Source organism: Salmo salar, chromosome 25 (assembly GCF_965601325.2).
Source record: "Salmo salar chromosome 25, fSalSal1, whole genome shotgun sequence".
In the NCBI taxonomy this organism is placed as follows: domain Eukaryota; kingdom Metazoa; phylum Chordata; class Actinopteri; order Salmoniformes; family Salmonidae; genus Salmo; species Salmo salar.
The window spans coordinates 38,304,631-38,331,936 of record NC_138315.1 but is presented as its reverse complement, the minus strand read 5'-3'; the positions used below and the strand labels follow the sequence as shown (position 1 = coordinate 38,331,936).

The window sequence follows — 27,306 nt, the reverse complement described above, 5'->3', positions numbered from 1 at the left end:
TATGTCTCCCTCCTAACTGATAGATGTCTCCCTCCTAACTGATAGATGTCTCCCTCCTAACTGATAGATGTCTCCCTCCTAACTGATAGATGTCTCACTCCTATCTGATAAATGTCTCCCTCGTAACTGATAGATGTCTCCCTCCTAACTGATAGATGTCTCCCTCCTAACTGATAGATGTCTCCCTCCTAACTGATAGATGTCTGCCTCCTAACTGATAGATGTCTCCCTCCTAACTGATAGATGTCTCCCTCCTAACTGATAGATGTCTCCCTCCTAACTGATAGATGTCTCCCTCCTAACTGATAGCTCTGTACCTCCTAACTGATATTTTCCTCCCTCCTAACTGATAGATGTCTCCCTCCTAACTGATAGATGTCTCCCTCCTAACTGATAGATGTCTCCCTCCTAACTGATAGCTCTATACCTCCTAACTGATATATGTCTCCCTCCTAACTGATATTTCCCTCCCTCCTAACTGATAGATGTCTCCCTCCTAACTGATAGATGTCTCCCTCCTAACTGATAGATGTCTCCCTCCTAACTGATAGATATCTCCCTCCTAACTGATATTTCCCTCCCTCCTAACTGATATATGTCTCCCTCCTAACTGATATTTCCCTCCCTCCTAACTGATATATGTCTCCCTCCTAACTGATATTTCCCTCCCTCCTAACTGATATATGTCTCCCTCCTAACTGATAGCTCTATACCTCCTAACTGATATATGTCTCCCTCCTAACTGATATTTCCCTCCCTCCTACCTGATAGATGTCTCCCTCCTAACTGATAGATGTCTCCCTCCTAACTGATAGATGTCTCCCTCCTAACTGATAGCTCTATACCTCCTAACTTGTAGATGTCTCCCTCCTAACTGATAGCTCTATACCTCCTAACTTGTAGGTGTCTCCCTCCTAACTGATAGCTCTATACCTCCTAACTGATAGGTGTCTCCCTCCTAACTGATAGCTCTATACCTCCTAACTTGTAGATGTCTCCCTCCTAACTGATATTTTCCTAACTGATAGACATCTCCCTGCCTCCCCCTACAGTCGTCATGACCTTACTTTCAGCCTGGACATGGTTAGCAAGTGCCAGAAACCTGTGTGGAATATAAAACACAGAGAAATCCCCGTAAGAGTCTCCTCAATCTCAGGCAGGAAGATAAATATACCCTTTCAAACAGTCCATAATCATGACATAATTATGTGAGGTCTGTCGCCAGACAAAGAAAATATGGTCCATTGGGAGAGGTGAAATCGATTCTCACATAGCGTCAAAACATAAGAATTGTCAGGAGGCTATGAAAGCTGTGAATCACCTGGACAGGGCAAACACTTAGGTATAGTCCTGTGATGTCAGTGTTTGTGTGTGTGCACGTGTGTATGGACCGAGGCAGAGCAAAAACAGACAGAGGAGAGAAGAGCATTTGAAGAGGATTGACAAGAAAAGGCTGCAGAATTACCGGGATGGGTACGGAAGGTTTGAATGAAGCCATACTGAATTTCTGCAGCTGAACAACAAAGCCATATATTACTAAAATCTGGGGGTGAATGAGACTTAGAGGGGAAAGATGCCACAATATGTGCTGCTGGCTGCCGCTGCGGTCAGGTTGGCTTCCTGTATATCAGGCAGACAAAACAAGAAGAAGATGGAAACACAAGATCTCATTCAAGAACATGAATCACGTCTACTGACCAAAGAATTCAGGTATGTGGGTTCAGACCGCTCAGCTGCTGGCGATACTCTGATGGCTGGTATCATGGCAGGGAAGAAAGACAACTATACTGTGGACCTCAAGGCCACTGAGAGAGAAGGGGTTAGATGGTTCTGGCTCACCCTAGAGGATACTGCCCATAGAACCGTATCGAACACACACAGAACCACTGACCTACACTGAATGAGTCATGCTCAAACAATGTGTGTGTGTGTGTGTGTGTGTGTGTGTGTGTGTGTGTGTGTGTGTGTGTGTGTGTGTGTGTGTGTGTGTGTGTGTGTGTGTGTGTGTGTGTGTGTGTGTGTGCGCGCCTGCTTGCGTGCGTGCAAGACAGACAGACAGACAGACAGACAGACAGACAGACAGACAGACAGACAGACAGACAGACAGACAGACAGACAGACAGACAGACAGACAGACAGACAGACAGACAGACAGACAGACAGAGGAGGGAGATAGAAAGACAGGAGAACAGGGATATGTAGAGTGGGGTAATACTGCTGGGTGCTTTGGTTTTGTAGAAAGGGCGTCTGTTTTCACTAAATGGAGCTTGTCCATTCTGATGCAACCTTAACCCTGGTCTCAACCACTAACGCATCACCTCTCTCTCCCTTTACCCTGTACTACTCCTGCTCCCTGGCTTCTGATTGGTCCCCCAGTTGGACAGAGGTCCAGTAACACTAGTTGTTGAACATGGCTGGGCTGTTGGGCCTGGGCAGCCTGGTGTTTAATGCAGCCAGTGAGGGTCCTAGTGTTTACTCTCTGAGAGCAAGCCTGCTTCGCAGCCATATCTATCCCAGTCCCAAACATCCCGGCTCCTCTCTCTGTCTTTACTTTTTACCTCACATCATCTATATGATGCTCTGGATGTCAGAAGGCTGGTGGGCTGGGAAAAGGTTTTCATCACAAAATGGCAAAATGGGGGAGAGGGTGCTTTTGGGTCACTCACAGACATACATACACTGAATGTAGAAAACATTAGGACCACCGTCTTAATATGGAGTTGCACCCCTTTTTGCCTTCAGAACAACCTCAATTTGTCAGGGCATGGACTCTACAAGGTGTCAATCATTCCACAGGTGTGCTGGCCGATGTTGACTCCGATGCTTCCCACAGTTGTGTCAAGTTGACTGGATGTCCTTTGGGTGGTGGACACGGGAAACTGTTGAGCGTGAAAAACCCAGCAGGGTTGCAGTTCTTGACACACTCAAACCGGTGTGCCTGGCACCTACTACCATATCCTGTTCAAAGGCACTTAAGTCTTACCCATTCACCCTCTGAATGGCACACACACAATCCATGCGTCAATTGTCTCATGGCTTAAAAATCATTCTTTAACCTGTCTGCTCCCCTTCTACATTGATTGAAGTGGATTTAACAAGTGACATCAATAAGGGATCATTGATTTCACCTGGATTCACCTGGTCAGCAATGTTCCCTAAACATTTTTGGGGCACTGAGCAAATTTCAGGTGTGCTGGACACAAACTTGAACATTGTGAAAATTCTGTGCAACTTCCAGTGTGTTTACTGTGAACACTAAGGCTGTACCCGCTTTAAGTTACAGTTTTAGACAGTGGCTAAGTAGGCTACTGTGGCTATTTGGTCATAATGTAGGTCTACCAGAGTGGCCTACCATCAAAAACAATGGAGAAAATGCATCCCATAACATTTTAACATGGAAATAGCTGTTCTATCATTCAGTCTCCAGAGCAGCCAATGTGTGGTGTTCAATGTAGGCCTACATTCCATGAGACGTTGAATAAAACATGCAGGGCTTGACATGAACCTGTTTATCCACTTGTCTTTCAGACAAGGAGGTGACTGAAAATGTTGTTGTGTTGTTTGATGCAAGAAACCACTTTACAAAATAAAATGCATTATTATTCCCATACCATTATTACAGAGATTCAGACACATTATGCTACCCTCTGCCTATTGGCTACTTAGCTTATTCAAGCCTGTCTGAAAATACAACACTCTAAGAGAAAAAATAAAAGTTCTTTACCAGACTCACTTTGAAATGTAATGTTTTGTGCTCTTGTAGGAAGCAATCAGTCCCTCATTGCTGATTAAAAATGATCTATAACTGGTCTAATAACTCAATAACTAGCAAAGGATATGAACAAATGTGCACACGTGGCTACATGCAGCACTCTCTTTGATCTCAAAACAAGTGTATCTACTCACAACTGCTCATGCTGTAAACACAGTCCAGTTCGAAGTGAATGGCACAGATCCTTATACGGCAATGCTCTATTTGCATATAGGCCTACTGCACCGCTGATTGGTTATGCCGCGCCGGTCTGTGTAGAGTACAGGCTGAGTCGTGCGTGTCAATGCAATAGAATCCTACTCCAATTCGTTCTGCCTACAACAAAATCTCTTGCATAGTTAGTTTTGCATACTAAGTCTTGCGTAGTTCATTTTGTTTCGGTGTGTTGCATTCAAAGTGACTAATATTGTGTTGATTCGATCACAATTCCCACAGTAAAGGGAAATGTTGATAGTGTTAACTAAGGTGGAAAACTCTAGTTGAGTGAAGTTCAATCTCGTCCTTCTCTGCATAGGCGGATATTTCTTCTGTGCAGCAGTCCCACGCGCGCAGCTTAGAGGGAACATTGCAGGTATGCCTAGGTAATCGAAAGAGTCTATGTCATGGAAAGAGTATTTCTAATGTTTTGTACACTCAGTGTACATTGTCAGAGTGAAGATGGTACCACATAATGATGCAATGGGGTGTGTTTTGGGGTCATATACAATTAGTTTACCTTTTCAGGTAGGCTTGTCTCAACTGGAAATGGCCATAGGGGTCTCAAATGTGAACGCACGCACGCACGCTCACACACACAGATGCACACACACACACAACGGGCTGTATAAGGCCATAAGCAAACAAGAAAATTCTCATCCAGAGGCGTCGCTCTTAGTGGCCGGGGATGTTAATGCAGGAAAACTGAAATCCGTTTTACCTCATTTCTACAAACATATTACAAAAAGTCTACATCACCTTTACTCCACACACACAGACATGTACAAAGCTCTTCCTCTCCCTCCATTTGGCAAATCTGACCATAAATGTATCCTCCTGATTCCTGCTTACAAGCAAAAAATCTAACAGGAAGTATCAGTGACGCTCTCAATATGAAAGTGGTCCAATGAAGCAGATGCTAAGCTACAGGACTGTTTCCTTAGCACACATTGGAATATGTTTTGGGATTCATCCCATGGCATTGAGGACTATACCACATCAGTCACCGGCTTCATTCATAAGTGTATTAATGACGTTGTCCCCAAAGTGACCATACATTCATATCCCAACCAGAAGCCATGGATTACAGGCAACATCTGCACTGAGCTACAGGCTAGAGCTGCCACTTTCAAGGAGTGGGACAATAATCCGGACACTTATAAGAAATTCTGCTATGCCCTCTGATCAACCATCAAGCAGAAAAAGCTTCAATACAGGACTAAGATAGAATCCTACTACACCGGCTCTGATGCTTGTCGGTTGTGGCAGAGTTGGCAAATTAAAATGGATTACAAAGGGAAACCCAGCCGAGATCTGCCCAGTGACGCGAGCATACCAGACATCTTCTATGCTCGTTTCGAGGCAATCAACACTGAACCATGCACGAGAGCACCAGCTGTTCCAGACGACTGTGTGGTCACACTCTTCGTAGCTGATGTGAGTAAGACCTTTAAACAGGTTACATTTCAAAGGGCCTTAGGGCCAGACGGATTACCAAGACACGTACTCAGAGCATGCACAAACCAGCTGGTAAGTGTCTTCACTGACATCTTCAACCTCTCCCTGACCCAGTCTGTAATACCTACATGTTTCAAGCAGACAACTCTAGTCCCTGTGCCCAAGAACGGCAAGGTAACCTGCCTAAATGACTACTTCCCTGTTGCGCTTACATCTGTAGCCATGAAATTCTTTGAAAGGCTGGTCATGACTCACATCAACATCATCATCCCAGAAACCCTTAACCCACTCCAATTCACATACCGCCCCAATATATCCACAGATTATGCAATATCTATTGCACTCCACACTGCCCTTTCCCACCTGGACAAAAGGAAAACCTATGTGAGAATGCTGTTCATTGACTACAGCTCAGCGTTCAACACCATAGTGCCCTCTGACCTCATCAGTAAGCTAAGGACCCTGGGACTGAGCACTTCCCACTGCAACTGGATTCTGGACTTCCTGATGGGCCACCCCTAGGTGGTGAGGGTAGGCAACAACACATCCGCCACGCTGACCCTCAACACGGGGGCATCTCAGGAGTGCATGCTTAGTCCCATTCTGTACTCCCTGTTCATGCACAACTGTGTGGCCATGCACGTCTCCAACACCATCATTAAGTTTGCTGACGACACGACAGTGGTAGGCCTGATCACAGACGACAATGAGACAGCCAAAAGGAAGGAGGTCAGAGACCTGGCAGTCTGGTGCCAGTACAACAACCACTCCCTTAACGTGAGCAAGACAAATGAACTGAACGTGGACTACAGTAAAAGGAGGGCCGAGCATATCACCATTAACGTCGACGGGACTGTAGTGGAGCGGGTCGAGAGCTTCAAGTTCCTTGGTGTCCACATCACAAAGGTGCTATCATGGTCCAAACACATCAAGACAGTAGTGAAGAGGGCATGATAATGCCAATTCCCCTAAGGAGGCTGAAAAGATTTGACATGGGACCTCATATCCTCAAGAAGTTCTACAGCTGCACCATCAAGAGCATCCTGACTGGTTGCATCACCGCTTCGTATGGCAACTGCTCGGTATCTGACGGCAAGATGCTGCAGAGGGTAATGCGAACAGCCCAGTACATCACTGGGGCCGAGTTTCCTACCATCCAGGACCTCTATAGCAGGCGGTGTCAGACGAAGGCCCTAAAAATGTTCAAAGACTCCAGCCAACCTAGTCATAGACTGTTCTCTCTGCTACAGCATGGAAAGCGGTACCGGAGCGCCATGTCTGGGACCAAAAGGCTCCATAACCTCTTCTATCCCCAAGCCATAAGACTGCTGAAGAGTTAATCAAATGGCTACCTGAATATTTTTATTGACCCCCATATTGTATTATTATTTATTATTAATAACAATCTCTCTTGCATAGGCTCAATGTACACTCACTGGAGTCTAACCACACAATCACACATACTACTACACTGGCACTCCAACACTCACACACAAATCACACACACACATGCATATTGACCACACACACACCTACATTCACATTCCTTCACACCCGTCACATACGCTGCTGCTACTCTCTGATTATTATCTATGCATAGTCACTTTACCCCTACCTACATGTACAGTACCAGTCAAAAGTTTGGACACACCTACCCATTCAAGGGTTTTTCTTTATTTTGACTATTTTCTACATTGTAGAATAACAGTGAAGACATCAAAACTATGAAATAACACATATGGAGTCATGTAGTAACCAAAAAAGTGTTAAACAAATCAAAATATATTTTATATCTTAGATTCTTTAAAGTAGCCACCCTTTGCTTTGATGACAGCTTAGCACACTTTTGGCATTCTCTCAACCAGCTTCACCTGGAATGCTTTTCCAACAGTCTTGAAGGAGTTCTCACATACGCTGAGCACTTGTTGGCTGCTTTTCCTTCACTCTGCAGTCCAACTCATCCAAAACCATCTCAATTGGGTTGAGTTTGGGGGATTGTGGAGGCCAGGTCATCTGATGCAGCACTGCATCACTCTCCTTCTTGGTCAAATAGCCTATACACAGCCTGGAGGTGTGTTGGGTCATTGTCCTGTTGAAAAACAAGTGATGGTCCCACTTAGCGCAAACCAGTAGGGATGGCGTATCGCTGCAGAATGCTGTGGTAGCCATCCTGGTTAAGTCAGCCTTGAATTCTAAATAAATCACTGACAGTGTCACCAGCAAAGCACCCCCACACCATCCATCCTCCTTCTCCTCCTCCATGCTTCACGGTGGGAACCACACATGCAGCGATCATCCGTTAACCTACTCTGCGTCTCACAAAGACACGGCGGTTGGAACCAAAAATCTCAAATGTGGACTCATCAGAACAAAGGACAGATTTTCACCAGTCTAGTGTCCATTGCTCATGTTTCTTGGCCCAATCAAGTCTCTTATTATTATTGGTGTCCTTTAGTAGTGGTTTCTTTGCAGCAATTGGACCATGAAGGCCTGATTTTATTTTTTTATTTCACCTTCATTTAACCAGGTAAGCTACTGCGACCTGGCCAACTGCGACCTGGCCAAGATAAAGCATAGGAATTTGACACATACAACAACACAGAGTTACACATGGAATAAACAAAACATACAGTCAATAATACAGTAGAAGAAAAGAAAACAAAAGTCTATATACAGTGAGTGCAAATGAGGTAAGAGAAGGGAGTTATGGCAATAAATAGGCCATGGTGGTGAAGTAATTACAATATAGCAATTAAACAATTATTCACGCAGTCTCCTCTGATGTTGAGATGTGTCTGTTACTTGAACTCTGTAAAGCAGTTACTTGGGCTGGTAACTCTAATGAACTTATCCTCTACAGCAGAGGTAACTCTGGGTCTTCCGTTCCTGTGGCAGTCCTCATGAGAGCCAGTTTCATCATAGCGCTTGATGGTGTTTGCGACTGCACTTGAAGAAACTTTTAAAGTCCTTGAAATTTTCCGAATTGACTGACCTTAATAAGGTAATGATGGACTGTCATTTCTCTTTGCTTATTTGAGCTGTTCTTGCCATAATATGGACTTTTTTACCAAACTCTACCTTATCACAACACATCTGATTGGCACAAACGTATTAACAAGGAAAGAAATTCCACAAATGTACTTTTAACAAGGCACACCTGTTAATTGAAATGCATTCCAAGTGACGCAGGTTGAGAGAATGCCAAGAGTGTGAAAAGCTGTCATTAAGGCAAAGGGTGGCTACTTTGAAGAATCTCAAATATAAAATATATTTTGATTTGTTTAACAATTTTTTGGTTACTATATGATTCCACGTGTGTTATTTCATAGTTTTTATGTCTTCACTATTATTCTACAATGTAGAAAAGAGTAAAAATAAAGAAAAACCTTTGAATGAGTAGGTGTGTCCAAACTTTTTACTGGTACTGTACATATTACCTCAATTACCGTACCCCTGCACATTAACTCGGTACCGGTACGCCCTTGTATATAACCTCGTTATTGTTATTTTGCTGTGTTACTATTTTTCCTTTAGCATAGCAAATCTTTCTTACTTTCTTTTTAAAAACTCTGCATTGTTGGTTAAGGGCTTGTAAGTAAGCATTTCACGGTAAGGTCTACATCTGTTGTATTCGGCTGTATAATTGTGTCAAATTAAATTTGATTTGATAGACGCACACACGCACGCACGCACGCACGCACACACACACACACACACACACACACACACACACACACACACACACACACACACACACATACATTCATTTACAAGCATGACGCCCAAGTCATTCACAAAGTTGAATCATTCTGTTTATGTTCAATGGCCTATAAAACCTGTCAGTTGGATACAATGCTGTTTTGATGTCCACCCATGGGAGAAGCACTCTTTTGAACTGGGGTCGCCCTACCAAGCCCCCTGTACCCCCCAGCCCTAAACCTTGTAAACCCCTCAGTGATGGTGATGTCATCTGTTGGCAGCCCTGGCCGAGAGGCAGGAATGTTACAGTCTGTTGATTGAGGCAAGGGATTATGGGACGGGTCCTGTCAAGTGGCATGAATAGTGTGTGTGTGTGTGTCTGTGCCTATGTGTTTGCGTGTGTGCTTATGTTTGTGTGAAGGGGAACTTTACTGTGACACTGCAGTGTGAAGCCTGGTCTTTGTGTACGGGCCAGCTGTATATGGGGGTGTGTGTGGACAGCCTATACATTCACAGTAAACTCATAAAGTTGGAATCAAATAAGGTTATTGAGAGTGATGCCATAGGGGAACTATTTTGAGGTCCCTGAAGAACCATAAATGGGATGGTTCTTTGAAGAAACGTTCAAAAATCCAAAACCAGAAATATTTTGGCCCTCGAAGACCTTTCGAGTGGATTTTTTAGATACCAGTACCAACCATGACTGTGTTTGCTAGTGACAGAAGTCTAAGGCACTGCATCTCAGTGCTGGAGACGTCACTACACACCTTGGTTCGATTCCAGACTGTATCACAACCGGCCGTGACTGGGAGTCCCATAGAGCGGCGCACAATTGGCCCAGCGTCGTCTGGTTTAAGGTTTGGCCGGGGTAGGCCGTCATTGTAAATAATAATTTGTTCTTAACATGTTCTTAACACTTAATAAATAAGTCCAAATAACAGATTGGAATATACAGTGCCTTCAGAAAGTTTTCAGACCCCTTGACTTTTTTCACATTACAGCCTTATTCCAAAGGCTGTACAGCCTACTTTCCCTCAATCTAAACACAATACCCCATAATGACAAAGCAAAAACTGGTTTTTAGACATTTTTGCAAATGTATTAAAAATAAATAACAGAAAAATCACATTTGCATAAGTATTCAGACCCTTTACTCAGTACTTTGTTGAAGCACCTTTGACAGTGATAACAGCCTTGAGTCTTCTTGGGTATGACACTACAAGCTTGGCACACCTGTATTTGGGGAGTTTCTCCCATTCTTCTCTGCAGATCCTCTCAACCTCTGTCAGGTTGGATGGCGAGCATCGCTGCACAGCTATTTTCAGGTCTCTCCAGAGATGTTTGATCGGGTTCAAGTCTGGGCTCTGGCTGGGCCACTCAAGGACATTCAGAGGCATGTCCTGAAGCCACTCCTGCATATTGGCTGTGTGCTTAGGTTCGTTGTCCTGTTGGAAGGTGAACCTTCACCCCAGTCTGAGGTCCTGAGCGCTCTGGAGAAGGTTTTCATCAAGGATCTCACCGTACTTTGCTCAGTTCATTTTTGCCTCGATCCTGACTAGTCTCCCAGTCCGTGCTGCTGAAAAACATCCCCACAGCATGATGCTGCCACCACCATGCTTCACCATAGGGATGGTGCCAGGTTTCCTCCAGACGTGACACTTGGCATTCACTCCAAAGACTTCAATCTTGGCTTCATCAGACAAGAGAATCTTGTTTCTCATAGTCTTAGAGTCTTTATGTTTCTTATGACAAACTCCAAGTGGGCTGTCATGCGCCTTTTACTGAGGAGTGGCTTTCCTCTGGCCACTCTACCACAAAGGCCTGATTGGTGGAGTGCTGCAGAGATGGTTGCCCCTCTGGGAGGTTCTCCCATCTCCACAGAGGAACTCTAGAGCTCGGACAGAGTCACCATCAGGTTATTGGTCACCTCCCTGACCAAGGGCCTTCTCCCATGACTGCTCAGTTTGGCTGGGCGGCCAGCTCTAGGAAGTGTCTTGGTGGTTCCAAACTTCTTCCATTTAAGAATGATGGAGGCCACTGTGTTCTTGGGGATCTTCAATGCTGCAGAAATGTTTTGGTACTCTTCCCCAGATCTGTGCTTTAACACAATCCTGTCTCGAAGCTCTGCGGATAATTCCTTCGACCTCGTGGCTTGGTTTTTTTGCTCTGACATGCACTGTCAACTGTTGGACCTTAAAAAGACAGGTGTATGCCTTTCCAAATCATGTCCAATCAATTGAATACACCACAGGTGGACTCTAATCAAGTTGTAGAAACATCTCAAGGATGATCAATGGAAACAGGATGCACCTGAGCTCAATTTTGAGTCTCATAGCGAAGGGTTTGAATACTTACGCAAATAAGGTATTTCTGTTTTTTATTTTTAATACATTTGCAAAAAAATCGCAAAACCTGTTTTCGTTTTGTCATTATTGGGTATTGTGTGTAGATTGCTCAGAAATGTTCTTATTTAATCAATTTTAGAATAAGACCATAATGTAACAAAATGTGGAAAAAGTCAAGGGGTTAGAATACTTTCCGAAGTCACTGTATTTGAGTAGCGTAAGATGTATTAATCAAGATATTGAAAGAAACATTTCTAAAAATCAACCTGCAATAGAGCGTGATGGGAAATACATAGTACACGCTTCACTTATGCTCTAGTTTGTGGTACTCATTTTCACGATTTGGAGATCCAGTAAGCTAAGGTTATTGAATAGTGACACCAAGCTAGTTCCCTTTCCTACATAGTCTGGGCACGGGACTATTAGCTGACTGGGGTGAGGAGGGTGTCTTTAGGAGAACCTGAATCATCAGAGTCTGTAGTAATGGACCCATTATGCAGTTAGCTTTAGGAGGGTAGTAGCATAGCTATGTGAACTAAGTGACTGTGAAATTACGGTACTTCACACACTCACATTTTTAAGATATGGTGAGGTTATGGGATTTTGAACTCTCCTACCCCACCACACTTTCTGAATTGACTGAAATTTAAATAAAATGGACACCAACTCTGGTGTGTGTGTGTGTGTGTGTGTGTGTGTGTGTGTGTGTGTGTGTGTGTGTGTGTGTGTGTGTGTGTGTGTGTGTGTGTGTGTGCTGTGTTCTGGGAGAGGAGAATGTTGAAGTCATGCTAGCCCCCAGTGAACAAGCAACAGGGTTGTTTTTACAAAAACAATCAAACAAATGTTGGGCCTTGCTGGTGTTGAGAGTGGCACTTTTAACGTGGCACTGGGGGCTCTTAAATTTCTACCTTGACTGATTTACTGGCTGTCCTAGGGTTGGGGGTAAGGGGGTAGGGTAGTGGTTCCTACCCGCCCTGGGTGTAGCAGGTGTGGGATGTGAAGTGTGACGACGTGCCCCTAACAACCAAGCAGAGAACCAGGGGAGGGAGAGGGGGGAAAGGTCTCTTCAAGCCCAGGATGGGACCCCCTCACGAGTAGGGTCAGATGAACTTTGTGAATCCCACATTCATCCGACCATCTTACCCTTGTCCCACTGCTGGTTCGGAGAGCAATATGGTGTGCAAACATTAATTTGCAACCAAGCACAAACAGGGAGCAAGAGTTTCAAATAGTTAGAAATACTTAATTTCTCTTTGTGCTGAGCTGTAAAAAAAAGAAAAAAAGCCAGCATACCATGTACTTCTCCAAGACCAGGGTTAGTGACAACTGTTACAGTTCCCCAGGACCAGGGTTAGTGACCACTGTTACAGTTCCCCAGGACCAGGGTTAGTGACCACTGTTACAGTTCCCCAGGACCAGGGTTAGTGACAACTGTTACAGTTCCCCAGGACCAGGGTTAGTGACCACTGTTACAGTTCCCCAGGACCAGGGTTAGTGACCACTGTTACAGTTCCCCATGACCAGGGTTAGTGACAACTGTTACAGTTCCCCATGACCAGGGTTAGTGACCACTGTTACAGTTCCCCAGGACCAGGGTTAGTGACCACTGTTACAGTTCCCCATGACCAGGGTTAGTGACAACTGTTACAGTTCCCCATGACCAGGGTTAGTGACCACTGTTACAGTTCCCCAGGACCAGGGTTAGTGACAACTGTTACAGTTCCCCAGGACCAGGGTTAGTGACAACTGTTACAGTTCCCCATGACCAGGGTTAGTGACCACTGTTATAGTTCCCCATGACCAGGGTTAGTGACCACTGTTACAGTTCCCCATGACCAGGGTTAGTGACCACTGTTACAGTTCCCCATGACCAGGGTTAGTGACCACTGTTACAGTTCCCCATGACCACGGTTAGTGACCACTGTTGCAGTTCCCCATGACCAGGGTTAGTGACCACTGTTATAGTTCCCCAGGACCAGGGTTGGTGACCACTGTTATAGTTCCCCAGGACCAGGGTTAGTGACCACTGTTACAGTTCCCCATGACCAGGGTTAGTGACCACTGTTATAGTTCCCCAGGACCAGGGTTGGTGACCACTGTTATAGTTCCCCAGGACCAGGGTTAGTGACCACTGTTACAGTTCCCCATGACCAGGGTTAGTGACCACTGTTTTAGTTCCCCAGGACCAGGGTTAGTGACCACTGTTACAGTTCCCCAGGACCAGGGTTAGTGACCACTGTTACAGTTCCCCATGACCAGGGTTAGTGACCACTGTTACAGTTCCCCATGACCAGGGTTAGTGACCACTGTTACAGTTCCCCAGGACCAGGGTAGTGACCACTGTTACAGTTCCCCATGACCAGGGTTAGTGACCACTGTTACAGTTCCACCGGACCAGGGTTAGTGACCACTGTTATAGTTCCCCAGGACCAGGATTAGTGACCACTGTTACAGTTCCCCATGACCAGGGTTAGTGACCACTGTTACAGTTCCCCAGGACCAGGGTTAGTGACCACTGTTACAGGTCCCCATGACCAGGGTTAGTGACCACTGTTATAGTTCCCCATGACCAGGGTTGGTGACCACTGTTACAGTTCCCCATGACCAGGGTTAGTGACCACTGTTACAATTCCCCAGGACCAGGGTTAGTGACCACTGTTACAGTTCCCCATGACCAGGGTTAGTGACCACTGTTATAGTTCCCCATGACCAGGGTTAGTGACCACTGTTACAGTTCCCCATGACCAGGGTTAGTGACCACTGTTACAATTCCCCATGACCAGGGTTAGTGACCACTGTTACAGTTCCCCATGACCAGGGTTAGTGACCACTGTTATAGTTCCCCATGACCAGGGTTAGTGACCACTGTTACAGTTCCCCATGACCAGGGTTAGTGACCACTGTTACAGTTCCCCATGACCAGGGTTAGTGACCACTGTTACAGTTCCCCAGGACCAGGGTTAGTGACCACTGTTATAGTTCCCCATGACCAGGGTTAGTGACCACTGTTATAGTTCCCCAGGACCAGGGTTAGTGACCACTGTTATAGTTCCCCATGACCAGGGTTAGTGACCACTGTTACAGTTCCCCATGACCAGGGTTAGTGACCACTGTTATAGTTCCCCAGGACCAGGGTTAGTGACCACTGTTACAGTTCCCCATGACCAGGGTTAGTGACCACTGTTACAGTTCCCCATGACCAGGGTTAGTGACCACTGTTACAGTTCCCCATGACCAGGGTTAGTGACCACTGTTATAGTTCCCCAGGACCAGGGTTAGTGACCACTGTTACAGTTCCCCATGACCAGGGTTAGTGACCACTGTTTTAGTTCCCCAGGACCAGGGTTAGTGACCACTGTTATAGTTCCCCAGGACCAGGGTTAGTGACCACTGTTACAGTTCCCCATGACCAGGGTTAGTGACCACTGTTACAGTTCCCCATGACCAGGGTTAGTGACCACTGTTACAGTTCCCCATGACCAGGGTTAGTGACCACTGTTACAGTTCCCCATGACCAGGGTTAGTGACCACTGTTACAGTTCCCCATGACCAGGGTTAGTGACCACTGTTACAGTTCCCCATGACCAGGGTTAGTGACCACTGTTACAGTTCCCCATGACCAGGGTTAGTGACCACTGTTATAGTTCCCCATGACCAGGGTTAGTGACCACTGTTACAGTTCCCCATGACCAGGGTTAGTGACCACTGTTACAGTTCCCCAGGACCAGGGTTAGTGACCACTGTTACAGTTCCCCATGACCAGGGTTAGTGACCACTGTTACAGTTCCCCATGACCAGGGTTAGTGACCACTGTTACAGTTCCCCATGACCAGGGTTAGTGACCACTGTTACAGTTCCCCATGACCAGGGTTAGTGACCACTGTTACAGTTCCCCATGACCAGGGTTGGTGACCACTGTTACAGTTCCCCATGACCAGGGTTAGTGACCACTGTTACAGTTCCCCATGACCAGGGTTAGTGACCACTGTTACAGTTCCCCATGACCAGGGTTAGTGACCACTGTTACAGTTCCCCATGACCAGGGTTAGTGACCACTGTTACAGTTCCCCATGACCAGGGTTAGTGACCACTGTTACAGTTCCCCATGACCAGGGTTAGTGACCACTGTTACAGTTCCCCATGACCAGGGTTAGTGACCACTGTTACAGTTCCCCATGACCAGGGTTAGTGACCACTGTTGTAGTTCTCCAAGACCAGCATTGGTGACCACTGTTTTTTGTTTGTTAAAGCTCTCCAGACTCAGGATTAGGGATGGTGACTAGGGCTGTTGCGGTGACCGCGTTACCGTCACACCGGAGGTCACAAGTCACGAAAGCAGTCAAATTCCACGTGACCGTTTAGTCATGGTAATTAGGCTTCTCCAAGCTCTGATGCTGCTGATGATCATTAGTAGTCTTCCAAACTTGTTAACTGCCTGGTACTCAGCACTCTACTCGCTCTAATCACTCTGACATCAATCCAAATCTAATAAAAAATCTAATCAAACACTTCATGAGAGTCCATGAGCTCATGTTGCGCAACATTTCTATAGGCCATGTAATTACGCAAGAAAACAGAGTGATGGCCTTTATTAAAAAGATGAGGATCCCATCAGCTTTCTATAGACTAGGCCAACTATATTTATTTCTCAGCTTTCCTAATATTAAGCACACTGCTTCTCTTTACAACAGGAGTCTAGACTACCTGGCTGGCATAAAAATTAACAACGGGGAGAAGCAGTCCTCCATTCGCTATTGAAGTACATAGATGACATGTATTTTTCCCCCTGCCCCTGTTTCAAGATGCATGATAATGGTCCATTAAATCAAACCACATTTCACACATATATTATTTTGTATATGTAAAGACAAGATTAAATCAACAATAGCCTGATGGGTGACAATATTAGCCTATAACTTGTGAATTATATGTTATCACTTGTGAATGATGCCCAGCATAAGGCAAGAGACAATTTTTTTTTGCGACTTTTCCGTAATCATAGACGGACACCTCATGTAGCCTAGCCTAGCCCATAGGCCTATATGTTTTGATAAGGTTTGTATCACAACTAAAGTGGCCAAATAACTTCTAAACATTTAGCATATTAATCCACTTTATAAGGGGTGTAGAGCCTAACTGGCAAAGCGGCGCTTGAGTTTCAAGTTTGGGGAAGATAATTTTCACCATAAAAATGCACTTTTATAATAAAAGCAATACATGCACAATTGCATCACTTTTGATATTGATGTTTTCCCGCTAATGGAACATTCGTGCTTATAGCCTACTGCTGTGTGCGCATTGCTGCGCTTATAATGTGAAGAAATATCCTAATAGTTTATTAAAATTTTAAGCTAAATGTTCTGATCTGTTGCATCAGCCACATTGTGTAAAAAAGCTTTTTGATGCTAGTGGTTGTATTAATTTTGGATCTATCGCGTCCCACAACTGTCAAAATCAAAAGTAACAGTCAGTATCTGGTGTAGCCACCAGCTGCATTAAGTACTGCAGTGCATCTCCTCCTCATGGACTGCACCAGATTTGCCAGTTCTTTCTTGCTGTGAGATGTTACCCGGCTCTTCCACCAAGGCACCTGATCCAACAGGTCCCAGATGTGCTCAATGGGATTGAGATCCGGGCTTTTCGCTGACCATGGCTGAACACTGACATTCCTGTCTTGCAGATAATCATGCACAGAACGAGCAGGATGGCTGGTGGCATTGTCATGCTGGAGGGTCATGTCAGGATGAGCCTGCAGGAAGGGTACCACATGAGGGAGGAGGATGTCTTCCCTGTAACGCACAGCATTGAGATTGCCTGCAATGACAACAAGCTCAGTCCGATGATGCTGTGACACACCGCCCCAGACCATGACGGACCCTCCACCTCCAAATCGATCCCGCTCCAGAGTACAGTTCTCGGTGTAATGCTCATTCCTTCGACGATAAACGAGAATCTGACTATGTGTGATGTTCGGATGTACCGATCCTGTGCAGGTGCTGTTAAACGTGGTCTGCCACTGCGAGGACGATCAGCTGTCCAACCTGTCTCCCTGTAGCGCTGTCTTAGGCGTCTCACAGTACGGACATTGCAATTTATTGCCCTGGTCACATCTGCAGTCCTCATGCCTCCTTGCAACATGCCTAAGGCACGTTCAAGCAGATGAGCAGGGACCCTGGGCATCTTTCTTTTGGTGTTTTTCAGAGTCAGTAGAAAGGCCTCTTTAGTGTCCTAAGTTTTCATAACTGTGACCTTAATTGCCTACCGTCTGTAAGCTGTTAGTGTCTTAACGACCGTTCCACAGGTGTATGTTCATTAATTGTTTATGGTTCATTGAACAAGCATGGTACACAGTGTTTAAACCCTTTACAATGAAGATCTGTGAAGTTGTTTGGATTTTTATGAATTATCTTTGAAAGACAGGGTCCTGAAAAAGGGATGTTTCTTTTTTTGCTGAGATTTTTTCTTTGTTAACTGCTCATCAAAGAATAGCCGCATGTGAGCACTCCCTCAAATCATTTGGAGAAAATATCCTTTCTATTTTATTCAGCTTTGTTCAATTGTATTCTTCATACTATAAAATAATATAAAATAATGCCATGGAATTATAAGCAAATCCTGTCTGCTAAATGAACTAGTGTAGCCCAGCCACTTAGCATAGCCAGATCAAGACCTAACAAAAGGACAACTCAGAAGGACAAAAGGACAACTTATGCTATTCTGTTCTTCTGAAATAGACCACATTTCCTTCATATCATGTTTCTTTAGACCTGTCTAAAATAAATAATGGATTTATTGTGAAGGTGTAAGTTATATTACATGGATTTATTATACTTTTTAAAATGTAGATGTTCAAAAGGTCTGCATCAGTGGCTTGTAGGCTATGCATGGAAGCCAGAAGATGCTAAATGTGTTTACGCTAATTATGGGTAAATTACCGTGAGACCGACCGTCATTTGCTTGACAATCACCAGCTGACAAATTGTGTGACCGCCACAGCCCTAATGGTGACCTATACCACAGATTACCTTGTTTTAAGCCATGCGTGAGACTGTGACGGTCTGAGATGAGGGTGATTAATACTTGTCACTGTGTAGAGAACTGTTCTGAAGGAGCCCTCTCTTTAAAGTCAGACCCATGTTTTCACTGTGCCAAGTGCTGAGAAACCAACATGGCCCAGCCGAGACCATCTGGATGCCTCTCTGTCCCAATGGGATGGTGTGACAGGAGTGTTGGTATGTTGACTCCTCTGTTTACCCATGGAATTCCAGTGTTGCCACACGGTGAACGGGAACGTAAGGAAGAATGTGGTAATGTGGGAGTTTTGCAAAGTTAAGCTGTGTCAACCAATCAGAGATAGAGCCCTGACGGCTGTGGAACCGTAAAGGAGAGATGGTTGATCCATCGTTACCACGGTGACAGGCTCAGCCTCTCAACTCTCACAGTAATAGCTGTAATAAAACAGTAACCTAAAAGGCTGATTGGTTTGGAGTCTCCTCCTGTCCTGTCCTGTCCTGTCCTGTCCTGTCCTGTCCTGTCCTGTCCTCTCCTCTCCTCTCCTCTCCTCTCCTCTCCTCTCCTCTCCTCTCCTCTCCTCTCCTCTCCTCTCCTCTCCTCTCCTCTCCTCTCCTCTCCTCTCCTCTCCTCTCCTGGTAAACAGTAGGCCAGATGTCATAGTTACAGGGGGGTGGATGATGTTTAATTGGCAAGCACACTAACTGAATAATGTCTCAGTACCAATGAATAGCTATAGGATTCCCGTTGACTGTGTATCTGCTGTATGACTCACACACACATGTGCACGCGCGCACACACACATTCTCGAGGCAGGGAGGGAATGCAGTAAAGCCCGGGAGTGGGAGCAGCAGAGAGAGAGACAATGACAGATTGCAGACTAGACACAGATTGAGCTGTATACATTACAAATAGAACCATTAAAAACACTTTACCAAGCAAAACACAAGCACTCTCACACATTCAAACATATTACTGTATTTCCTGCACATGTGCCATTCTGTCTGGGATCCTTTTTCTCCAATGGTTAATACTGAGTTATTTCAACAGGATGTTTTTGGTTGGACTCTAAGCATGTTTTCATTGAGCCTCTAAATAGCGTTCCTGGGGAACAGTTAGACCAAAACACAAATAGATAACACTCATCAGGGGTTCTGGACAACGTCACACATAATAGAAATCATAAACTTTCTCAGGACACAGCAGAGGCCTGCTGGCGGTGGAGGAGAGCAGAGGCCTGCTGGCGGCACCGGCCCAGCTCTGTAATGAGATAATAAGGTGCTGAAACCTCCTGTAATGTTCTTCATATCCCTTCACTCACACCCACTGGACACCATGCTTTTAGTGTCTCTCTCTCTCTCTCTCTCTCTCTCTCTCTCTCTCTCTCTCTCTCTCTCTCTCTGGTCTAGATAGCGAGCCAACGCTAACAGGAAGTGGTCATGATGAGTGTGGTGTGGACTGTGTGGCTTGGCGTCAGGTCCTAATAAACCAGAGATTCAGGGATTGCTACAGATAGATGTTTTACTGGCAGACAATGGAGAAAAGATGGGTGTTTGTACTATTTAGAGTGGGAACACACACACACGCACACACACATACAGTTGAAGTCGGAAGTTTACATACACTTAGGTTGGAGTCATTAAAACATGTTTTTCAACCACTCCACAAATTTCTTGTTAACAAACTAAAGTTTTGGCAAGTCGGTTAGAACATCTACTTTGTGCATGACACAAGTAACTTTTCCAACAATTGTTTACAGACAGATTATTTCACTTATAATTCACTGTATCACAATTCCAGTGGGTCAGAAGTTTACATACACTAAGTTGACTGTGCCTTTAAACAGCTTGGAAAATTCCAGAAAATAATGTCATGGCTTTAGAAGCTTCTGATACGCTAATTGACATCATTTGAGGCAATTGGAGGTGTACCAGTGGATGTATTTCAAGGCCTACCTTCAAACTCAGTGCCTCTTTGCTTGACATCCTGGGAAAATCAAAAGAAATCAGCCAAAGAATTGTAGACCACAACAAGTCTGATTCATCCTTGGGAGCAATTTCCAAACACCTGAAGGTACAACGTTCATCTGTACAAACAATAGTATGCAGGTATAAACACCATGGGACCACGCAGCCGTCATACTGCTCAGGAAGGAGACGAGTTCTGTCTCCTAGAGATGAACGTACTTTGGTGTGAAAAGTGCAAATCAATCCCAGAACTACAGCAAAGGACCTTGTGAAGATGCTGGAGGTAACAGGTGCAAAGTACCTATATCCACAGTAAAACGAGTCCTATTTCAACATAACCTGAATGGCCGCTCAGCAAGGAAGAAGCCACTGCTCCAAAACCGCCATAAAAAAAAGCCAGACTATGGTTTTCAACTGCACATGGGGACAAAGATTGTACTTTTTGGAGAAATGTCCTCTGGTCTGATGAAACAAAAATAAAACTGTTTGGCCATAATGACCATCGTTATGTTTGAGGGAAAAAGGGGGAGGCTTGCAAGCCGAAGACCACCATCACAACTGTGAAGCACAGGGGTGGCAGCATCATGTTGTGGGGGTGCTTTGCTGCAGGAGGGACTGGTGCACTTCACAAAATAGATGGCATCATGAGGCAGGAAAATTATGTGGACATATTGAAGCAACATCTCAAGACATCAGTCAGGAAGTTAAAGCTTGGTTGCAAATTGTTCTTCCAAATGGACAATGACCCCAAGCATACTTCCAAATTTGTGGCAAAATGGCTTAAGGACAACAAAGTAAAGGTATTGGAGTGGCCATCACAAAGCTCTGACCTCGATCCTATAGATAATTTGTGGGCAGAACTGAAAAAGCGTGTGCGAGCAAGGAGGCCTACAAACCTGACTCAGTTACACCAGCTCTGTCAGGAGGAATGGGCCAAAATTCACCCAAGCTTGTGGAAGGCTACCCAAAACGTTTGACCCTAGTTCAACAATTTAAAAGCAATGCTACCAAATACTAATTGAGTGTATGTAAACTTCTGACCCACTGGGAATGTGATGAAAGAAATAATAGCTCAAATAAATCATTCTCTCTACTATTATTCTGACATTTCACATTCTTAAAATTAAGTGGTGATCCTAACTGACCTGAGACAGGGAATTTTTACCAGGATTAAACGTCAGGAATTGTGAAAAACGGAGTTTAAATGTGTTTGGCTAAGGTGTATGTAAACTTCTGACTTCAACTGTACAAACACACACATACAAACAGAAACATACAAACAATGAGAGGTGACTGAGGCTTATTGAGGCTTCATTAAAGGAACAGGAAGAGAATTGAAGGCCAGGGACAAACACACGGTCTCATTACAGCCTGACATGTTCCTTTCACACCGCCACTCAAAGTGTGTGTGTACAGTAGAGCTCTATCAGGCTGAATGTCCACAGCCCACTTTCAGAGAATGACAGGGAACTCCACCTACTGAAAACAAAGCACACTAGAACAGTGTTTAAGTGGTTGACTCCAGTCCTGCCCAGATGAATGCACAGGTGTGTTAGTGCCAGGCTAGGACAACAAAAGAGCAATGCGTTGGACAGCAGTTGAGAACCACTGCAACATGAGGCTACTCAGCTGTTTTTAACTACTTGACTTTACACATATGTCATTAGTCATTAATCATCAGTCATTAGTCATTAATCATCAGTCATTAATCATCAGTCATTAGTCATTAATCATCAGTCATTAATCATCAGTCATTAGTCATTAATCATCAGTCATTAATCATTAGTCATTAGTCATTAATCATCAGTCATTAGTCATTAATCATCAGTCATTAATCATCAGTCATTAGTCATTAATCATCAGTCATTAATCATCAGTCATTAATCATCAGTCATTAATCATCAGTCATTAGTCATTAATCATCAGTCATTAATTATCGATCATTAGTCATTTATCATTAGTCATTAATTCTTAGTTATTAATCATTAGTCATTAATAATGAATCATTTGTTATTAATCATTAGTCATCAGTATTTGACTGGCTGGACATGGCTGGTGATGTCTAAGGTAACAATCCCCCCTCCCTCAGACACACAGTCCCCTCAGAGGACAGTTGGCCAAGGCTGGCAGAGCTGACGCTTGCCTGTGGAAGACAGGACAGGACATCCACCCGTTCCCTCCCCTCTGTCATCTTGGTCCCCCCATACACACTTACTGCATTCATCCACCTACAGGAGAGACACACTCCTCTCTATCCATTCACTAAGACCCTGAGGGCAGAGTACAGGCTCTGGTAGTGGAGGGGTGGACACATGGTGGTGTGTACGTACAGACACTCTCTGGAGACCACAAAGTGAGTGAGTCAGGTGGGGTGGAGGGTTGAGGACAGGTGTCAGAACTGGCCTTGAAGAACACTGTCATGTTCTTGCTTTTAGGACTCCCGACTCGTGTATGTTTGTGTGGGTGTAAATGTGTGGGTGTGGGTGGGTTTGGGTGAATGCAGTAAGTGTGTTTAAGGGGTGATGACGTACAGTGATGGCCTATTGTGGAAGCCCCTGACTCAGCAGCTGACCCACAGTTTGAACTGGACCAGGTGGCTAGGAGCAGCTAATTCACAACTAATAATCCCAAATCTTCCACCCATTATTCTTATTGAAGTCTGCACTCTTCCATCCATTATTCGTATTGAAGTCTGCACTCTTCCATCCATTATTCTTAGTGAAGTCTGCACTCTTCCACCCATTGTTCTTAGTGAAGTCTGCACTCTTCCACCCATTATTCTTATTGAAGTCTGCACTCTTCCACCCATTATTCTTATTGATGTCTGCACTCTTCCATCCATTATTCTTACTGAAGTCTGCACTCTTCCACCCATTATTCTTACTGAAGTCTGCACTCTTCCATCCATTATTCTTACTGAAGTCTGCACTCTTCCACCCATTATTCTTACTGAAGTCTGCACTCTTCCATCCATTATTCTTATTGAAGTCTGCACTCTTCCATCCATTATTCTTACTGAAGTCTGCACTCTTCCATCCATTATTCGTATTGAAGTCTGCACTCTTCCATCCATTATTCTTACTGAAGTCTGCACTCTTCCACCCATTATTCTTACTGAAGTCTGCACTCTTCCACCCATTATTCTTATTGAAGTCTGCACTCTTCCACCCATTATTCTTATTGATGTCTGCACTCTTCCATCCATTATTCTTACTGAAGTCTGCACTCTTCCACCCATTATTCTTACTGAAGTCTGCACTCTTCCATCCATTATTCTTACTGAAGTCTGCACTCTTCCACCCATTATTCTTATTGAAGTCTGCACACTTCCATCCATTATTCTTAGTGAAGTCTGCACTCTTCCATCCATTATTCTTAGTGAAGTCTGCACTCTACCATCCATTATTCTTACTGAAGTCTGCACTCTTCCATCCATTATTCTTAGTGAAGTCTGCACTCTTCCACCCATTATTCTTAGTGAAGTCTGCACTCTTCCACCCATTATTCTTAGTGAAGTCTGCACTCTTCCACCCATTATTACAAATCAAATCAAATCAAAGTGTATTTGTCACGTGCGCTGAATACAACACCTTACAGTGAAATGCTTACTTGGTCTAACCAATAGCGCGAAAAAAAGGTATGTGTCTGTGTGTGTGTAGGTAAATAAAGAAATAAAACAACAGTAAAAAGACATTTGAAAACAACAGTAGCAAGGCTATATACAGACTCCGGTTAGTCAGGCTTATTGAGGTACTATGTACAAGTAGATATGGATAAAGTGACTATGCATATATGATGAACAGAGAGTAGCAGTAGCATAAAAAGAGGGATTGGCGGGTGGTGGGACACAATGCAGATAGCCCGGTTAGCCAATGTGCGGGAGCACTGGTTGGTCGGGCAAATTGAGGTAGTATGTACATGATTGTATAGCTAAAGTGACTATGTATATAAGATAAACAAAGAGTAGCAGCAGGGGGGGGGGCACACATTGCAAATAGTCCAGGTAGCCATTTCATTACCTGTTCAGGAGTCTTATGGCTTGGGGGTAAAACCTGTTGAGAAGCCTTTTTGTCCTAGACTTGGCACTCCGGTACCGCTTGCTATGCGGTAGTAGAGAGAACAGTCTATGACTGGGGTGGCTGGGGTCTTTGACAATTTTTAGAGCCTTCCTCTGACACCGCCTGGTGTAGAGGTCCTGGATGGCAGGCAGCTTTGCCCCAGTGATGTACTGGGCCGTACGCACTACCCTCTGAAGTGCCTTGCGGTCGTAGGCCGAGCAATTGCCGTACCAAGCAGTGATGCAACCGGTCAGGATGCTCTCGATGCTGCAGCTGTAGAACCTTTTGAGGATCTCAGGACCAATGCCAAATCTTTTTAGTTTCCTGAGGGGGAATAAGCTTTGTCGTGCCCTCTTCACGACTGTCTTGGTGTGTTTGGACCATTCTAGCTTGTTGTTGATGTGGACACCAAGGAACTTGAAGCTCTCATCCTGCTCCACTACAGCCCTGTCGATGAGAATGGGGGCGTGCTCGGTGCTCCTTTTCCTGTAGTCCACAATCATCTCCTTAGTCTTGGTCACGTTGAGGGATAGGTTGTTATTCTGGCACCACCCGGCCAGATCTCTGACCTCCTCCCTATAGGCTGTCTCGTCGTTGTCGGTGATCACTGTTGTGTCGTCGGCAAACTTAATGATGGTGTTGGAGTTGTGCCTGGCCATGCAGTCGTGGGTGAAAAGGGAGTACAGGAGGGGACTGAGCACGCACACCTGGGGGGCTCCAATGTTCAGGATCAGCGTGTGTTGCTACCTACCCTCACCACCTGGGGGCGGCCCGTCAGGAAGTCCAGGATCCAGTTGCAGAGGGAGGTGTTTAGTCCCAGGTTCCTTAGCTTAGTGATGAGCTTTGAGGGAACTATGGTGTTGAACGCTGAGCTGTAGTCAATGAATAGCATTCTCACATAGGTGTTCCTTTTGTCCAGGTGTGAAAGGGCAGTGTTGAGTGCAATAGAGATTGCATCATCTGCGGATCTGTTTGGGGGGTATGCAAATTGGAGTGGGTCTAGGGTTTCTGGGATAATGCTGTTGATGTGAGCCATTACCAGCCTTTCAAAGCACTACATGGCTTTGAGAGGCAGGTTGCCTTTGTGTTCTTGGGCACAGGGACTATGGTGGTGGTCTGCTTGAAACATGTTGGTATTACAGACTCAATCAGGGACATGTTGAAAATGTCAGTGAAGACACCAGCCAGTTGGTCAGCACATGCCCGCAGCACACGTCCTTGTAATCCGTCTGGCCCCGCAGCCTTGTGTATGTTGACCTGTTTAAAGGTCTTATTCACAACGGCTATGGAGAGCATGATCACACAGTCGTCCGGAACAGCTGATGCTCTCATGCATGCCTCAGTGTTGCTTGCCTCGAAGCGAGCATAGAAGTGATTTAGCTCGTCTGGTAGGCTCGTATCACTGGGCAGCTCGCGGCTGTGCTTCCCTTTGTAGTCTGTAATAGTTTACAAGCCCTGCCACATCCGATGAGCATCAGAGCCGGTGTAGTATGATTCAATCTTAGCCCTGTATTGACTGTTTGATGGTTCATCGTAGAGCATAGCAGGATTTCTTGTAAGCTTCCGGGTTAGAGTCCTTAGAGTCCATTTACCAAATGGAGGGCGAGGGAGAGCTTTGTACTGTGTGTGCAGTACAGGTGATCTAGAATGTTTTTCCCTCTGGTTGCAGATTTGGTAGAACTGATTTAAGTTTCCATGCATTAAAGTCTCCGGCCACTAGGAGCGCCGCCTCTGAGTGAGTGGTTTCCTGTTTGCTTATTTCCTTATACAACTGACTGAGTATGGTCTTAGAGCCAGCATCTGTTTGTGGTGGTAAATAAACAGCCACGAAAAGTATAGCTGAGAACTCTCTAGGCAAGTAGTGTGGCCTGCAATTTATCACAATATACTCTACTTCAGGCGAGCAAAATCTAGAGACTTCCTTAGATTTCGTGCACCAGCTGTTGTTTACAAATATGGACAGACCGCCCCCCCCCCCCCCTCGTCTTACCGGAGTGTGCTGTTCTATCCTGCCGGTGCAGCGTGTATCCCGCTAGCTGAATATCCATGTCGTCATTCAGCCACGATTTCGTGAAACATAGGATATTACAGTTTTTGATGTGCGGTTGGTAGGATATTCGTGATCGTACCTCGTCTAATTTATTGTCCAGTGATTGCACGTTGGCAACTAATATTGATGGTAACGGCAGCTTTCCTACTCGCCGTCTGTTGGTCCTGATGAGGCATCCGGCTCTTCGTCCTCTGTACCTGCGTCGCTTCCTCTTGCGAATTACTGGGATGTCGGCCCTGCCGGGTGTTTGAAGAATGTCATGTGAGTCTTGCTTGTTGTTGAAAAAATCTTTGTCTAATCCGAGGTGAGTGATTGCTGTCCTGATATCCAGAAGCTCTTTTCTGCCGTAAGAAACGGTCGCAGAAACATTATGTACAAAATCATTTACAAATATCGCGAAACAAAACACATAATAGCACAATTGGTTGGGCGCCCGTAAAACTGCAGCCATTTCTTCCGGCGCCACTCTTCCACCCATTATTCTTATTGAAGTCTGGACTCTTCCACCCATTATTCTTATTGAAGTCTGGACTCTTCCACCCATTATTCTTATTGAAGTCTGGACTCTTCCACCTGTTATTATCTACCCTTTTCTCACTTTCTTTCCCCCTCTTTCTCTCTCTCTCTCTCTACTCTCTCTTTCCTCATTCTCTCTCTCTTGCCCGTTCCCCCCTCTCATTCTTTCCATCCCTTCTCCCTCTCTCTGTCTCTTGCCCTCCCCCTCTCTCTCTCACTCTCTCTCTCGCCCTCT

General features: G+C 45.0%; 1 protein-coding gene across 1 annotated transcript in view; it reads left to right on the top strand.

Annotated features, from left to right (window-relative positions):
* LOC106586699 (uncharacterized) overlaps positions 1-27,306 on the top strand; it is a 94,190-nt gene that overhangs the window by 38,584 nt on the left and 28,300 nt on the right. The window lies entirely within an intron of this gene.